Source organism: Sebastes fasciatus, chromosome 7 (assembly GCF_043250625.1).
Source record: "Sebastes fasciatus isolate fSebFas1 chromosome 7, fSebFas1.pri, whole genome shotgun sequence".
Lineage (NCBI taxonomy): Eukaryota > Metazoa > Chordata > Actinopteri > Perciformes > Sebastidae > Sebastes > Sebastes fasciatus.
Window position 1 is genome coordinate 23,877,112 of NC_133801.1, and position 19,015 is coordinate 23,896,126.

The 19,015-nt window shown below is 41.5% G+C and overlaps 1 protein-coding gene and 1 long non-coding RNA gene across 7 annotated transcripts in view; one reads left to right on the forward strand and one right to left on the reverse strand.

Moving 5' to 3' along the window:
• The window catches only part of LOC141771756 (uncharacterized), a 118,555-nt gene that overhangs the window by 98,507 nt on the left and 1,033 nt on the right, over window positions 1–19,015 (forward strand). For all 4 annotated transcript variants that reach the window (XR_012594766.1, XR_012594767.1, XR_012594764.1 and 1 more), the window contains exon 4: window positions 18,639–18,739. This is a non-coding gene — a long non-coding RNA (uncharacterized LOC141771756). The remainder of the gene's footprint in view (window positions 1–18,638; window positions 18,740–19,015) is intronic.
• The window catches only part of cadm1b (cell adhesion molecule 1b), a 168,373-nt gene that overhangs the window by 84,061 nt on the left and 65,297 nt on the right, over window positions 1–19,015 (reverse strand). The gene's annotated exons all lie outside the window — the stretch shown is intronic.

The following is a 19,015-nucleotide window of genomic DNA, read 5'->3' on the forward strand; positions in this document are numbered from 1 at the left end:
CAACACTTGAAATGGAGAGATGCTGCTGGGGAGGAAGCGTGTGTGCTTTCCCACATTTCAGTTGCTTGTTAGTTTTCCAGAGTGGGCTACTTCATTATTCTGTTGTGCCATTTCGAACATCATCAACTTTACAGACTGTTTAACTGTTTGGCTGTTAGTGGAATGTTTCCACTATAAGTACATTTACTCAAGTATACATTTCAGATATTGCTATACATGCTACTTTATTCTTCTACTACACTACAATACAGAGGTTGATATTACTACATTTCACAAGTACGCATTCACCTACTGAAAATTTGCATAAGAGTAGCCGGCAAATAAGGACATGCCTACAGGAATATATGTACAGACCCCACAGTATAAACCATAGACTGTATATAAGAAGTGGATGTTGGTTTGTGGACTGCCGTTATGAAGCCTCCAGTTCGGCATTTTGGCCGTCGCCAACTTGGTATTTGGCCCTCAACATGTTGGTCGTTTGCAACCAGATGTGACAGGCAAGGGTTGAGCTAAGTACAACCGAACACTGAATAAGATTTTTTTTGGCCAAAAGGGTTAAAATTAACTTTTGATGAACTGAAAACACACTATGAAAGGGTTAAAGTTCTAAGACAAAAACAAGAACAACTCCCAGACCGGACAACGCCATGGTAGCGACCTGTCAATCACAAGGTAGCCCCGCCCTAAAGCATACCCTGCTTTATGGTCTATGTTATTCTAAATGGGACCATAATTTACTAAATGAACATCATACTGTATTGAAAAACACTTGAAACTAGCGATTGAGACCATAAACTCATGTTTATAATGTTAACTGAAGTAATAAATCAAGTAAGAAGTAGGGTCATTTTCTCATAGACTTCTATACAATCGGACTTCTTTTTGCAACCAGAGGAGTCGCCCCCTGCTGGCTGTTAGAAAGAATGCAAGTTTAAGGCACTTTGGCTTCACTTCTCAGACCCCGGAGTTGCCCACTGTATATAAGGCAATACACAGCTGTCTATCATTCTTTTCTCTTCAGCGAACGGAGATTTGCCCACTAAGCTTTAGCCGGTCAGGATCAGTGTGGTTGAGTCGATGTTGTGTCGCAGCAGGGCGTGCAGGCTCCACCCACTGTACCCATAGAGTCCAGTAGAGCGTGGAGCCTGTTTGAGTTAGAACGTAGGTTACGATATTGTAACCTATAGTTCTATAAGCACAGGCGGAGCTCTCTACCAAAGGGGGCCCTGCGTTATATACTCTGGGGTCCGCATGTATTCCGGTGGGCACATCCTGATTGTGCAAATTTTCAGTGGGTTTCCTCCCACAGTCCAAAGACATGAAGGTTAGATTAATTGTTGACTCTAAATTTCCCGTAGGTGTGAATATGAGCGTGAATGGTTGTCTGTCTCTATGTGTCAGCCCTGTGGTACCCCGCCTTCACCCAATGTCAGCTGGGATCGGCTCCAGCCCCCCCCCAACGACCCTGAATACAATGGTTACAGATAATGGATGGATGGATACTATAAGATACAGGGAGGGAGGAGACTGCTAGCTGGATGTAAACAATACTGGATTGAAAAATACTTCAGAACTTGGCTTTGCAAATATTTCTGTGCGGAAGGACATGTATTCAACACATTTGTTAGAGCTCAAGGACACACAGAATGTATGTTGGTGTGTAACCCTGAATGTAAACACAACTTTCGTTTGTTTACAGGAAAACTCTGCTTTATACTTCCTCCAGCACCGCACACATGTACATACTGTTTGTATATACAGTATATATAGAGGAGAGAGAGCGAGAGAGAGAGAGCGAGAGAGAGAGAGAGATACCACAAAATCAATACCAAATTTGAGAGGTCAACTGCACGGTGAACTCAACCCTGATATTTAAATGTATTTTCACATGACAGGCCCGGTCCAGACTGACAGGGCGAGCAATGCTTGAGGCACCGCTGCCACAAATAATGCAGTTTAATACTTTGCTTTTGCTCCAGCCCCGCGATATTTCCCCCCACTGGCTTTCTAATTCAATGTATGACCTCTCGCCAGAGAGTTTTAAAAGTCTTCAGGCAAAGATCCAGCAGCTTTAGGTCTGGCCAATGACAGATGAGCCGCAGAGGCAGGAGCAAGACAGCTTGCCCTGGGAAAACCACGGAGCTTTGGTCAGCCTGCAGGGGTGAGCTGCTGCTGCAGTGAGGGGAAGGAACAAGCTCCTGTAACATTATTTTTCTTTCTACAATATGGCACTATCCTTTCAAACCCACCACCGGCCGCAGCGTGCGTTATGTGCAACTAAACAGTGGGAGACCGTTATGATACGGGCAGTTTTTCTTGTCTTCATTCTCTGCCCGAAACGTACTGCAGACCTTAACTGGCAAATGATTATGGCAGGGAGCGCTGGACACAATTCCCTGCACAAGAAGTAGTCACCTGTGCAGCAAATTTACGTGTGCACGTGGGAGACATGTTTAAATTTAACTGGATGATCAGCGCACATCAGTCCACAGATTCAGTGATTAATGACACCAAAGGGAGACAATATGAGAGCAACAAAAAGACAAGCCATGTTACCCTCTGGTGTTACTAATTGCTACCATAGAGGTTTTTTTTAGAGTTGTTGGAATGAGGCAAAGCTCATTTAGTAATTGGATATGCAAGCAAGAAAGTGAATAATAGATCTTAAGGAGTAAAAGGGCTATTTTGCATATGAGTGGAAGCTGCTATTTTGCATATTGTAAGTAGTACACTTGAGGATGCTGGTCATTTTCTTTCACTGATGAATATGCTTTTATGTTTGCATGATGTATGGCGTGCACGAGGACACCTGTTTCATAATTGAAAGACACACAAACATTTTGCTTTAATCCCTGTTAAAAGGATCGCCTTATGTTTCTAATTAACAGTTCATGCCCCATCTCTTTCTATCTGAAATTGTGTCACACCATGTGGTATCAATTTATTATATTAGACACAAAAGAGACAGGTGAGAATATTTTGTGCCAACAGACTCCGACCATTTAAAGCTAATTAGATTTAACAATTTTTCTATTATGTTATTTCTTAGTAGAATTAGCATTTCCTTGTCTCCTAAATGTCCCACTTTGACTCATGCATACAGCAGATCTTTGCCATGCATCCTCCGTCGCCATTGTAGTCCGGCGCTGGAGGGAGCCTGCCCTCCAGTTACGCCGTTATCAGACGGCTGATAAAACGTTAACAAAGGAGACATTAGAAAGCAAACGGGAGACAGCTGGTGCAATCTTAGCAGAGCAGAGCAGAGCAGCAGTGGAGATGTCAGACAGTCATTCTGAGTCGCTGCCAAAAGCCACAATATGGTCACTAAAATTGCACTGCATGGACAATTTGCTTCTCTGTACAAGAAAAAAAGGCTCTTGAAGACTTAGTGGAGCGTAAGAAGAGTTCTTTTCATAGCCTTGTTTTTAAAAAAATATCATTATACCTTAGCTTTATATCAATACCATGATCTCTACGGGTCATCCTATGTCGAAGGGTTAGCTTGCAGAAAAGCTTAATCAATGTTGGCGTTGGTTGTTGGTTGTTTCTTTGAGTTTATCTTCGAGCCAGCTGGTCCGATTTCTGGCCCGCAGCAGTCAGCAGCGAGTGCCGGCAGTGCACAACTGCACATTTGTCATAATTGTCTGCAGGCAGGCACACAAAAATAGTACTTACAGTTGTTGTGCAGGTTTTCTGCTTTGACAAGTAAACATGCTGTGGCTGAACACACCCAGTTCTACTATTGGCTGGGCAGCATCATGAGTTCAGGACTGGATCTCTGAACCATGAATACTGGGACTGGGAACTAGGACAATGTGGGTTTTTTCTGCATAATTTGGTGTGCAGTATTTAATCAAAAATGTAAATACAGGTAACATTTCAAACCGAGAAAATATTGACAATTATAACTATTTGCTGAGATTCATGCTGCACCCGATTTGACTGTTATCATTAAATAGGCTTTATCAGTCGCTATAGGCACCATAGGTACGGCTCAGTAGGGGCCAACTACACCTACAACGTTGTAAACATTAAAGTGAAACTGAATAGCAACACGTTCTAACAGGTTGTAAAACTGAATGAAATGTCATATTTTGAACACAAACAAAAAGGCTTCTTTAGGTTTAGGCAATAAAACTACAACTTCTTTAGGTTTAGACAAAAAAAACAGTTAAGTTTAGAGAAAAACACTGTTTTGGGTTAAAATAACTGTGAATACAAAGACAACTACACATTGTTGATTTCACACTGGATGCAAACTCCAGTCTACTGGGTGAAAACCCAGTCCCACCCATTGTCCTCAACCTCCACCCCTTATGGAGTTTTACATTGTCTAAACTACAACACCTGACTTCCGCTTTTGCTCCTGTCATAACTACTACGGTTGCTAGAGGTCACTGTTGTGTTGTTTTACACCTTCTTTCTGTGATCTACCATGTGAATAGATGATAAAACCTACTAGTGGGTGTAGTTGGCCCTATATTGACCCACATCTATGGTGTTTATAGCGACTGATAACGCCTATTTAATCAGCTGCATGGTGGGAGTCTGCACGTACAAATCGATTTTGTGAAAATTCTGTCAAAGGGCATCAAAAAGCATGCATGCCCGTGTGTCTGCATGTGTGGAGGGAGAAATCTGTAATATCTTTTGTTGCATCATACGTGACTGCCATTCATCAAACCGGGTGACCTCTGGCCGGTGCCCTTAGCCACATCCACAGAGTGCAGCTATGATGGATGCCTTATTAGAGACCTTTATTAGTGTACTTTAGCCGGGAGATAAACTTTGTAATTAATGTCTCAGTTTGAGTATATCTCATTTATTTCAATCGGATAAAGGTGACTCTTCCAGCCGAGCGGAGAACAATGGCCATCGGAGGAGACAGCAGCTTGGCAGCCGAGCGGAGCCTAGGAATGCTGAATAACAATCCCGCCATCCATCATGGTATGTAGGGAGTCGGCAGGCTGTGTTCTTCCCGAGGAGAAGCTCCAAGGAGCAGTTCCCAACCATGAGGGATGGCAAGACTGAAAACGGCCACTTTCCCTTCACTCTGCCTCAGTATATTCTTCAAAAGAGAACCAAATGGTAGGGTTGTACTTGTGCACCTTCCTTGGCAACGTGGACTTCAATTAGAATCCAAAGCATTTTAGCTTCCAGGGGTGCCAATATGTGCTACTGGCATGCTGCTGTAATCTACAGTTCAATATCACCCACGCATCATTAAAATCAGAGCTGATAAATGACATAATGATGAGAGCAGCCTGAGCTCTGCTCAGCTACGGTCTGTGATGATGGCAGTAGTAATTTTCCTGTTAGGCTGGCCCCTCCTGTTTACTTAACCTTTCCGCAGTCCTCATTAACTCACCAACACCAGCAACTATGTTGGGTTGCCAAGGGCAAACACAATGGGCAGATGGAGCCGAGCTGAAACCATCACTTAGCCGGGCAGAGGTCAGCTTGCTATCCTGCTGGTCCGAACTCTTCACTCTGAATCTTAACATGTTGTTACATTATTCCTGCTGCCAGCTATGCAACAAGCAATAACCAGTATCTCACAAGCTTTCATTCTCATTTACGGATAAGACGAGGCGTAAATCAGCAGGGTGTTGAGGGAAAGAAATCTCACACTTTCCTTCTGCTCTAAAGATACTCCAGGCTTTTTTTTTTCCTAGAAATACCCTTCAGTTTAGCTCCAAGAGAGAGGACAAAATGCAAACCCAGCACTGGGGGTAATGGGATATGCAGTCATTCATTCTGCTGCTGGTTCATGCTCTCTGGCCAAATGACATCTTGGAACACGGCCACGCTGATACAGTAGCACCTCGTGAAATCACAGCTATTATTAATCCAGAGAAGGACAGCAGTCTGATTACCCACAGCCATAAAAGACAGAGAGAGTCACAAAACACAAAACACAGAGTTAGCCGTGCCTGTCTATAAAGAAAAGCTTAACACAGCACTGAAAATGTGTGCAATTAAATTTCCAGGAAATCCAATGCAGTCATAAAAACGCATCTTTAAAGCTGCAATCTGTTACTTTCCTCACATTCAAACTGTAGCAAAGATTACAGAACATCTGAGTTGTGCAAAACTGTATTTTTGTGATTGTTAGTGAGCAGTGAGTTATGAACACATCATTTACTGAGACTGTGAAGTTAGACGACGCCAATATCAAGTGAGACCTGACAAACCTGGTCAACATTTATCAGCGGTAGCTAGAGGATGGAGAGTGTTTTCAAGCACACTAAATGCTGTTTGGGGCTTTAAGTGTTTCACCACTCTCCGACAAACAGAGGTACAGTTTATAATATTCCAATAAAAAAACACTGGATTTCAGCTTTAATAATGAATTATGGATCAGCAAGGACAACAGATGTCAGGCCAGTGCATGTCAGTCTCTCTCTCCTCGTTTACTGTCTGCTATCATTAGTTGGCTGAAAATAAAACGGCAAATATTTTTATAAAATATGACTTGGTTAAGTCATTTTTGGGCAGAAATGCTGAGGATTTCCTGCTTTTCTTTGTCTTATGTGATAGTAAACTGATTTTGGGCTGTTGGTCAGACAAAACAAATAATGTGAAGATGTCACTTTCAGCTGTGGGAAGTTGTGATAGGTGTTTTTCACTATACGCTGACATTTTTAGTTAACAAAATAATTCATTAAATTATTGAGAAAATATTAAGCAGAATAATCAGTCATGAAACTAATTGTTAGTTGCAGCCCCAGTCAAAACATGCACAAATAGAAATATATACATGGTTCTCAAACTTTTGATGACAGAAGGCCAATTTAGAGAGCCAGCATATGATTGAGGCCCACGCAGGAAAAATACAGGCGCGAGCTGTCGACCGAAATCGCTCACTTTAGCTAAAAGCACTAGTTTAAAAGACAGAACGTAATTCCTGCAACACTCCAACCTGCAACCAGTAGCTTTCTACAAGTTGTCATTCCAAACCTAGTGTATTAAATGTAAGATATTGAAAGTGAAAGTATTCAAATGGACCCCGGATGGTTAAAATATAATGCATGCATTTCATGTCACGTTCAGGTGCCGCTCAAAATGTTTCTGAGGGCCGCCATTGGCCGCACTTAATCTTTAATCAGTGTTACCGATATGGTTTCAATACTTTTCCTAATTTGTTTGGCACCACAGACTGACGAGAAATGAAGACATCACCTTGGAGTTGGGGCTTGGGGCATTTTCTGACATTTCATAGACCGAACGGTCAATACATTAATTGAGAAAATAATCAGCAGTTTGAAGACACTTTAGACATGCTCAATAGAAAATAAAAATGCCAGCGAAAAACTAAGTGAAAGCATTTAATGATGTCCAACAGGAATAACTAGAATAATTTAATATTTATTCAGCCAAGCCCTTATGACTAAAAATAAATTGTAAAGCTGCTTGCACAGTTGTAAGTACCTGCTTCTGTGCAGCTCTCCCAGTCGACCTGTTAAAGCAGATGGCTGGTAATGTCAGCGCTAGCAGGAACTTCCTCTCCCAAGCCCAACTTTGTCTCTGTCAGGTCCCACTGGTTATTTGAAATGCTCACGAAAGGTCACGTCTGCCGTGTTAGAGTAAACAAGAGGCCGGTTATACCAACGTGTTTTGTCTCTGTAACACCCTCGGCGGGACGGCCGCACTCTGTTTTGTTTAAGTGGGCCAGTCTCCAATCAGTTAAATCAACAGCAGCCATTTGGAACAGGAGCCGGAGTGACAGGTGAACTGTGGCTCTGTCTGCTTTCCTTCCCCATGTTATCAGCTACCAGGTTTGTGAATGGCAGGACTTGAGCCACTCTCCTGTCGATAGTGAAACAACCCACAGGGACACGCGGGAAATCCATTAGCCCAATTCTGCTGTTTGACATGCTCCGAGTGAACTGCACTTATCCTGACACGCTGCTGCCATCTGAAGCTGTCCTGTGGCTGAATAGCGTACTGCATTTGAGCTGACAACCAAATTGGGAAACATATTGAAAACCACATCAGCAAACGCTTTAAAGGTTTTGTTCACCCCAAAAAAAAAAGAAAAACACATTTCCTATTTACCTCTTGCCATATAGCCATGCAGACAGTTTTGGTTTTTAGTTTTGTTTACTTACACCAACACTTGCCAACACATAGAAATAGAATGAGAGTAGAACAGACATTCCAATTCAAATCAACAAAGCAGGATGTTTTTTTATGTGTACCGTTGCCATTGCAACCCTAGATTTGCAAAAACTTAAGAAATCTCTCACAAGACTCGCTGCCCGACGACCTATCCTAACCTTAACCATTCAAGGTCAATGCCTAACCTCAATCATCTCGCGAGAGCTTTGAAAATCAAGGGTTACCATCTAGACACGACCCATTGTAGCGGGCTAACTTCTGTATAAACTTCCATATAAACCAACTTGTGGCAAGTCGCACAACCTCACTCATGCCAGCGTGTTGTGTAACACAACAGCATCTGCGTTTAGTGTGTGTGTGTGTGCCTGTTGTCCCGCCAATGCCGGCTGTCCCTTTTACACAGATGTTGATTCGGCTCTGTGACTACCTCCCAGAGGGCAACCTCCATGTCTGAAAAGTGGAGCCAATGTGGAAGTACCTTAAACTTGCATTCTTTCTAATAGCCAGCAGGGGGCGACTCCTCTGGTTGCAAAAAGGAGTCTGATTGTACAGAAGTGAAAATGACCCTACTTCTTACTTGATTTATTACCTCAGTAAACATTGTAAACATGAGTTTATGGTCTCAATCGCTAGTTTTCAGTCTTCTACAATACAGCATGATGTTCATTTAGTAAATTATGGTCCCATTTAGAGTCAAATAGATCATAAAGCAGCGTATGTTTTGGGGTGTGGCTACATTGTGATTGACAGGCTGCTACCACAACGTTTTCCGTTCTGTGAGTTGTCTGTGGTTTTGTCTTTGGCAACTTTAACCCTTTCACAGTATGTTTTCAGTTCGTGAAAGTTAATTGTAAAATTTCTGCCACCTAAAAATGTGTTATTCGGGGTTCGGCTGTACTTAGCTCCGCCCTCTTGTGTCTCTTCTGGTTGCAAAAAACCAAGATGGCGACGGCAAAAACACCGCTGCCGGCTTAGCGGTGGTACAGCAACGTGTGACGCACTTTACAACCTCGCTGCCATGTGTTATCACCATAACAACAACAATCACCATTTTCTTTCAAACTAGTCAAATTACTGCGGCAAACAGTTCAATTTCAGTCCTACTCTCATTCTATTTCTATTTCTAACACTTTCACACCAGAAAGGAAATAACAGTCCCCACTAAATAGGCTCCCAGTTTGTCAGGGGTAAATGCTGGTGACATTCATGCCATCTGGTGACCTCCTCAAAGCAACTATGAGACATTACTCCAGTGGCAGCCGAGGCGAATAGCGTCTCAGCTTGTATTATTGGTTATATATCTCTATGGGTGTCCTTTGGCAACATTTAGGTCACTCCCTCCACTGTGTTATACAAATAAAATTACGCACAGATTGCAATGCAACTGCTATTCCTCTGCTTGGCAAATGCAATGAGGCCAGGAGAAATTGAAAAAGCTGGCAAGGTCTCAGGTACCTGACAGTGACTGTGACTATGATGAAGTATCCTCCTGTTACTACTGTTGACTTTGCCAAATATCAGAGATCTCCACAGTCTCCACCCCATGCACCGGGCACGCCAGCTTCATAAACAGAGAGGAACCTGTGCCAATATTTCTATAAGTAGCACCAACAGACCAGCCTGTAGGATCATGCCTCTCCAAATATCTTGCTGAGAGGTTACTTCGTCTTCATGTTCTGTTTTGCTCCTCGCTTGATTTTGTGAGATTTCGGGAGCAAATCTCTTCCAGGCCTCGGTGGCTCGGAGCACTGAGAGATTGGAAAGCTAACCTGTTCACAGAAAAGTTGTGAATCCAAACAATTGGTGGCAACAGCTGGTGTTAAAAAACACAGGAGGGGTTCTAAAGCACATAAATGAGTCACCATATAACACAAAAAATATCACCCAAACTTATTTATGCAAAATATACTTTTTTAACAGTGTTTATATCTTTGACTTGTTTAGTTACGACATTTAAGTTTTATATATGTCTTATATATACATTATTTTTATATACAATACCATTCCATAGTTTGGATTCGCCTGCCACAAAAGCTTGATTGACTTGATTCACGTTGTAGAAAGTCCTCTTTATAAATAGATGTTATTTTGTATGACCGGTCTGCAAAAACAGTAATTCTTTTGTAGCCTACATAGACAACAAAATGCTGCACAATGGTTCAATTAGACTGACAAGTGATAGGGCAGAAAGAGACAAAGATACGTCTGAGCAACAGTTCAATAAGAATAGAAGAAATCACCAGTCATTGGTAAAAGAAACTGGAAGCTTTGCATCAAAATCTGTTTAAATTATGCACGTATATAAATACATGACTGGATCAGTGGGCAACATCTGGGTCTGAAAAGTGAAGCCAATGCAGAAGTGCCTTAAACTTGCATTCTTTCTAATATCCAGCAGGGGGCGAGTCCTCTGGTTGCTAAATTAAGTCAGATTGTATAGAAGTCTATGAGAAAATGAGCCTACTTCTCACTTGATTTATTACCTCAGTAAACATTGTAAACATGAGTTTATGGTCTCAATCAGTTTCAAGCGTTTTTCAATACAGCATGATGTTCATTTAGTAAATGATGGTCCCATTTAGAGTCAAATAAAACATAAAGCAGGGTATGCTTTAGGGCATAGCAACCTTGTGATTGACAGGTCGCTACCACGACGTTGTTCAGTCTGGGAGTTGTTCGCATTTTTGTCTTAGAACTTAAACCCTTTCGCGGTGTGTTTTTCAGTTCATGAAAGTTAATTGTAACACTTTGGTTGCCTTGAAATGCCTTATTCAGTTAAACTTAGCTTCACCACATGTGTGCTTGTATAAAAAGAGGAAAAACACTCAGCATCAACATACAGTACGTAGGCTGTACAGGCTATGACGTGCACCAGTCAGTAGCGTACCATATAGAGTGTGTCCTAGCAACACTGACTCTCACATGTCAACTATGGGAAACTCCCAGTCGGAAGAATGACACAAATACATCCGAAAACTGTTTTAAAAAATGGAAAAAATTATGTAAAATAGCTGCAGTGTCATCATAGATTATATGTCCGCACAAAAAATGGGGAGGATTAAAATTTCAGTTTGACTTTAATTGGATTTAAATCCTATTTTCAATCAAAACAGAAAATCCCCTCACCCGTCAGTATTTGTGTACATGTACATCTTGGAGTAAATACAGCACACAGAAAATGCAACTTGAGTATATGCATGTCAAACAAACATGTATGCACAAACACGCGCGCACACACACAATTTTTGTAACAGCTGAACTCAGAGGAAGAGACAGGTTATGACAGAAGTAAAGTGGTTATCTGAGATAAGAAATGTCTATCCTTCAACCGAAAATCATATTTCTCACTCCACATTTTATCTGCGAGTAACACCTGTTGCAATAACAAGTCAAATGGATACAGACACATGAGGGGTATTCACTTGCCAATATCCTTTTAGATCCAGGGCAGGAAAACGGAGCCACACACTGTATGTATGGTATCCCATTTAAAATCACACTCTGATGTGCAAATTTGTGTAAAGTCACTTGGTGACTGCAGACGGTCTTCCTCACTCTGTAAACACCTGTGTGGAACTGCTGCCTCCTTCAAAACCAGAACTACCGCAGGCTGCAATTTAATCTAATCCCACAATCGCTGATTCTCATATCTCAACGTAAACACGTTGCATTTATCCCACAAAGCATGGGGCTAGAGGAAATCTGCAGGTCACTCGAGTGAAACCGCGGTAATGTCCCCTTCAGTGTCCATCGATCACGTCAAAACACTCCTTTAGCTCGGGGACATTTTGTGTTTTGACAAGCCTCACTAGACCGAGCACCCTGTGTTTAAGGCCAAAAGCCTATGTTTATGTGGCTGCTGGCAGACTGGGCCCTGAACTACATGTGGCGCGGAAACCTGATCCATTTATCTTTTGGATTGTGAAGATGCATCTGACCTTGCTGCCCTGAGGAAACGTTGATAAAGCTTTCTACCTCAAAATCATGCTTGATAGCATTAACTTTTGCTCTGGAGCTTCTGTGTTTCACATCAGCTAACATGTGCAGAGTGTGTTGTGCGCGAGGGTACAAAGTGGCTTGAAATTGGATTGGAAATTTTTCTGTTGTGTTTCCTGGCAATATACTGTAATATAATGTTTTACGGGAGTCCTTAAATGAACTGTTTAAATATTTAAAAGACACTAAAAACACCGTGTGGTGCTGCTGAATTGTGCAACTGTTGTTCTGGTTTCAAGACAAAATACAGCACATATATGGTTACCCTGTGTCGGAAATGCACAGTTCACTTCAGCTGCTATGATTTGGGCATCGAAATGTATACATTGCAACACCATGCCATTACTGACAAAAGAAAGGCAATATGAAAAATTAGGTCAGAGATAACAAGTGCCAAGACTGTGGCTCCAGCTCCACCTCTGTCTGCATCCCCTCTCCTATAGTTCCCTAATGTCTCCCTGCGCTATATCATTAAGGGACCAAGTGAAATGCACAACCAGCTCTCACCTGTTTCAGCTGCTGCCCATTAGCTCATACTGTAAGTCTCTGCAGTCACTTCTCATTCTCTGCCTCTGCACCCATTCCTGGCACACTTACGCTATACTCATCACGCTTTAGTATTTCCAACAGCCATGTTTAAGGGTTGCTTAAAAATGAACTAGTTCATACAAAGTGACGTCCAGGTAAACACGTATAAGCCCGTTCCAAATGGCCACACTCGATAGCGATAGAAGTACCTGTTTGAAGAATTTTAAAAATATTGCTGTGTGAAGTGGATGTGCTTGTTGGATTCAGAAAGTTATATAAATTGTTGGACGCAGTCCCCAAATTCAGGCTCCAGAAAGTTTATTTAATGATTATTTTTAAAGGGACAAGTGAACCACAAACTACTACAATAGCCTAAGCTGGTTTGCAATGCACGTCCCTAGTTGCAACCCGTTCTCATTCCCAGGGCGCCAATTACCGACACTTTGTCACGGCTGTCAGCATTCGATACCTCCGCACAAGGCACCCTTTCGCGGTGGTATGAGACGCACCAATCTTTCCATTAACTACTGTGTAAATCCATCTGTGGCAACATTAAATGCACAGGGAAAGTGCTGTGGTGACATAGTTTAAAGAGCAAAAGAGATACACAGGGCAAGCGGGAAGGGAGGTGGATGGGTCCAACAACACAGGGCTTTCATCCAGGAGACCGCTGTTTGTGTCCCATGCGTTAGGTTTTACTTTCACTTTACATTCAGCTGTTCGTTTGTGTCCAGTGTTTACAACATCCAGTCACATTTGCACTGTAAAAATTTAGTAATTTTAAGCCCAACCATGTTGTTTTTTTCCTGAACCTAACTAACTGGTTTTGTTGCCTAATCCTAAATAAGCAGGTTTGTTTAATTCACAACATTAAGCACGTTTTTAGTGCGACAGAAAAAGTGACGCTGTGGGGTCTGACAAAGCGTCAGTATCAGGGGTGTCAAAGTTAACGCGATAATAACACTAATTTGTTTTAACGGCACTCATTTTTTTAACACAATCGGTCTTCTGGAAGTTGTACCTGGCTCATTTTAAAGCTAGAGTGAAGATACTGGCATCATATGAAACTAAAAAACCTAAGGAATAAGGAATCCATCAGCTTGTCGCAAAAGAGGTTAAATAACACTCCAAACTTATGCTAAATTTTGGCGAGGAAAAACTGGCATGGCCATTTTCAAAGGGGTCCCTTGACCTCTGACCTCAAGATATGTGAATGAAAATGGGTTCTATGGGTACCCACGAGTCTCCCCTTTACAGACATGCCCACTTTATGATAATCACATGCAGTTTTGGGCACGTCATAGTTAAGTCAGTACACTGACACACTGACAGCTGTTGTTGCCTGTTGGGCTGCAGTTTGCCATGTTATGATTTGAGCATATGTTTTTTAAAGCTAAATGCAGTACCTGTGAGGGTTTCTGGACAATATATGTCATTGTTTCGTGTTGCTAATTGATTTCCAATAATAAATATATACATAAGTTTGCATAAAGCATGCATATTTGTCCACTCCCATGTTGATAAGAGTATTTAATACATGACAAATCTCCCTTTAAGGTACATTTTGAACAGATAAAATATGTGTTGTTAATTTGCGATTAATCATCAACAATTATGCGATTAATTGCGATTAATTATTTGAATCGATTAACAGCCTTAGTCAGTATATGACAAGTTGGGATGAGAATGTGTTGCTAGTTGTGAAAGAAAGGCATTTGACACGACGTGAAAGGCACTTTATTCGAAAGCATATACCTGACACTCCACTTTAGATTGATCCTGTCCAGGTCACAGCAGTAGTGGCAGCATTTTTTCCAAGTTTTTCAAACTTTTTTTATGTCAGTTTCTCTTGACAAATTCACTTCCTGCTCCACATCATTCATCCCGTCTTCTAGGGCAGAGTGTTACTTGAGCTCAAGCATTGATCTCCCTCAGTGCCACTGCCTATACAAATCCACTCCAGCCCATCATTTTCTATTACTGCTGAGGCTGGGCGCTACATGAAAAACTCCAGCCCGGTCCCAAGTTCTACCACCAGCTGTCTACCAGCAGAGGGGAGCTATGACAATGGCAAACAAGAGCTGCTTGGAGTGGAGATACTGCATGGAAGAAGAGGGAAAACATTTGATAAATGTGGATGGGCCATAAAAGCATGCAGCATCCAGCATGCTTAATTGGATTCTTGTCAAGCCAGATGGATATTCTGCTTCTTCTTCATGCAGTTCTCTTATCATCCTGGGTCCCAGAACACTAAGCCTCTGTCTCGTCAGTTCTGCTTCATGGTCAGCCTGACGTCACCCTCCCTGCCTCCTAACTGTGATCGCTGTCACACTTAGAAGATCGTGCCTTTTGTGGAAAAAAACAAATTTGTAATCCTGACCCCTGCGACAATCTCCCCAATCCGTTCACTCTTTGTTCCTCTAGTGGGGACACTCTTCAAATCTCATCTATTGTCCTTTTGTCCACTCTGACTTCTTGTGCCGGCGCCTCCCTTCGTGAAGGAAATGATGCCGAGTGTTCCACCTGCCCTGCCGAGCTCCATCTGTCGACCTCTGCCTGCGTCTCACCGCCCATGTTCACCCATTTCTGTAGGGTTTGTTACCTGTTTGTCCCCTTCTGATAGGAAAATAACTATCCTGGTGGTAAGTGGTTTTCAGTTTCATGCTGTCCCAGTGTATCCTCTGAATTGAACCCTCCAACCAATAGCCAAACAAAGGCACAACAATCAGATATTAGGTTTGCTTCTTGCTTTTAAAACTCTACCTGTTCCTGACAACAGATGGGGATCACATTATGTCAATTCTGTCAGTCACTTCTCCAGGTTTTTGCCTTTTCATCCATGATTTAATTGATAGCTGCGCTACCAACAGTCATTCCCAAACCCTAACCAAGTTAATATTGTTTTAACCATAATGATGGGGGTCAACTTAAACCAAATTCACAATGTTTTCCTAACCCTGACCGAGTCTTGTTTGTCCCTAAGCCTACCAAAATCTGAATACCGGTGCTTTGCAATGGTTTTGTAAGGAACAGACAAAGGACGTGGTCCTGCTAATAATGTCTTTCTCAGGTAGTTACAAACAACATATTTCATTATTTACCTTGAAAGGCTTGTTGACTGAACACTAATGGATCTGCAGCATCATTGAGATTCCTGTAGTGCTCAGTTACATCTCAGCTCTTGAGTTTTGGCTGCATCTGCTGCTAAATCATCTTCACTTTGAGTCCAACCTTGCCTCTGACAACAATCGTGACACCAATTGTTATTAAAGGGATGGTTTGGATTATTTGACGTGGGGATGTATGACGTACTTATCCATAGTCAGTGTATTACCTACAGTAGATGACGGTCGGCACGCCCCCAGCTTGGAGAAACAGACAGGAGTTTGGGAGTGAAGCAATGTACTGCTCTGGACAGGGCTGGCAGCAAAACATATTTTAGCCACCTAAAAGAAAGGCCCACCTAAAAATATCTATATCAGTTTCAGTGTAAGCTATATTTTGAATATTTTCCGCCAGGGAACTGAACTGAAAGTGAAACTTATCTATAGTGTTTTTGTTAATGGAGTCTGGTGGCTTTGAAGAGAGCATAGATAAGTTTCACTTTTAGTTCAGTTCCTCGTCTGAAAGGGCTGCCGGCAAGATAATGCGGTGAAAATATTCTAAATATAGTGTACACTTAAACGGATATAGATTTTTTTTTTAGTGGGCCTTTCTTTTAGGTGGCTAAAATACATTTCGCTGCCAGCCCCGTCCACAGCACTATATTGCTTTGCTCCTGTGTCGTTGCTCCGAACTGGGGCGCACCGACCGCCATCTACTGTAGGTAATACACTGACGATGGATAAGTACCTCATACAAAGCCATTTCAAATATTCCAAATTAATTAAAAAAATATACTTTAAGGTTTTTTTTTTTTTTAGTGGTTATGTCTGCTGATCTTGTTTTATCAGTTTCTGACTGTAAATACCTTTAATATGATCTTGATAAGTGAGGTCATTAGTAGTGATCATCCAGCAAACATCCCGGTGTTCTCTTGCTGTTTGGCCTGTAGATGAGCTCAGTGGTTGAGCGGGGAGCAGGGACGCCACATTAGCACCATGCAGAGCAGCAGCACTCTGATTTACTGTTCCCAGGGCTGGTGATTGAGGAGAGCATTACGTCACAGCTGATAGATCAGAGAGTCTTACAGCAGAGTGGAGCTCCATCAACTGCTGCTGACAGTAGCGTTAGTGCTGACAACCAACCGAAATGGATTTATGAAAAAGAAAAAAAACAAAAACACACAGACGCTCAATGCACTGACACAAAATAGTGAGAGAGCTTACACGTGCACAAACACACATACACACACTGCAGGCACATAATTCTTGAGTGCAAACACCCACATTCAATAAAACACAGGAAGACATTATTGCAGTAAAACTAGATCTGCACAACACAGTTGCTCCAATAAAGTGCTAACAGGCAAAGTAAAAAACAGCAAGAAGGATGTGAAGGACCACTTTAAGCTGTCAATCTACAGTCGTTTTGTGTTAGTTAATGTATTTGTTATTTCTTCGTGGGTGGCACTTACTGTCGTCTCACACAAAGGTTTCCTCTGACAATCCAAAGGCATGCAGGTGATGTGAATGGAGACTTTAAATTGTTCCTAGGTGTCCTTGTTTTTAATTTGTCTGACATACACTTCTAGATTACATTTTCAAAGAAGACAAACTTGCATGCATTATAGTGATATTTGATATGCATGCATATTCATCTTCTTTGAAAATGTTAGATCCAGTGTACCATGCTGCGTTACGATTTGTCTCTGATTCGGATATCCCCACACATCACTGCAGTTTGTATGAGAAAGTTGGTTTGTCCTTCTCATACAAGTGTAGAATGGTTCTTTATATTACATGAACTGCCTACTTATAAATGTTCTCTACTGACTCCTAGAACTATCAGTAGGTTCAACCTTCGGTCATGCGGACAGATTATGTACGTCATTCCTCGAATCTGCACCGTCTTTGGTCTTTTAAGTTTTTGCAGCCTCATCTTAGTGTGAGCTACACAGTCACTTTAAACATGGAAGATTAATAAAAAAAATAAAAAAAAGGATTAAGGACTATTTGAACATTGAATGTCCTGTTACTGAACAACACAAATTCATTGGTTTATGCAATTTGTTTGTTTTAAAGGAACAGTGTGTAACAGTTAGGAGGATCTATTGGCAGAAATTGAATATGATATTACAAAGTATGTTTTCTTTAGCATATAATCACCTGAAAATACAAATCTTTGTGTTTTCATTACCTTAGAATGAGCCGTTTATATCTACATACAGAGTGGGTTCACGGAGCCGGCCGCCACGTTTCTACAGTAGCACAGAACGGACAAACCAAACACTCTCCAAACGCTCTAGAGAGGGCCATTCGCGTTTTTGTGGCGGCCGTTGTAGTTCTCCTACATGCTTGGCACACAGGAGACTCTTCAGTCGGTTGTAATCTGCAACCTCACCGCTATATGCTGCCAGATCCTACAAACTACACCTTTAAGTCTGTTACTTATCTCGGTTATATGTAATTTATTTTTGGTTAACTTTTTGCTGTTTTGTTTTAAAGTCTAATATTTGTGTTTTATGTGAAACTTGTATGCTGCCGTCTTGGCCAGGATTCCCTTGGAAAAGAGACTTGAAATCTCAATGTGACTATCCTGGTGAAATAAAGGTTAAATAAAATAAATAAAAAAAATAGATATACTCTTATAAGAGCCAACATTAGTCTCATGTTTTACCCGTAAGATTCACGTTTTAATGCCTTTGTTCATCATCTTATCGACGTTTAGTGGGCAGCCCTTCTATATGAGGGTCTGCAGGTAAACAACTGATTTAAGCTACCTCTGGTACAATACATCAAATGGTAGCATTTATATTCAATATTGTACATGGTCCCTACTAATAAATGCAATAAATAAAAAATTATTTTTTGTTTTTGTTTATGTTTCAGCTCTGGGATGGACTGGCGACCTGTCTAAGATGTACACTGCCGCTCACCTAATGTATGCTGGGATATGCTCCGGCCCCCTGCAACCCTGCACCGGATAAACGGTAGGCTATAGAAAATGAATGCATGCATTCACTCACCAATCACCATCACATACCAGAAAAAGGTTTGATGCATTCTTCAGGCTTCCTAAAATACTGGCATGTACCAGGTAAAGCTTGCAAAAGGTATTTAAGTTCATGATTTATTTAAAATATACCTGTACATCTGAAAACTTAGATTTTACAGCAGCCAGAGGCTGCATGACTCACTGCGTTGAATATATGCATGATTTGACTATACAGTTATTAAATAGGAATGACAGATTTTCAGACTAAGCT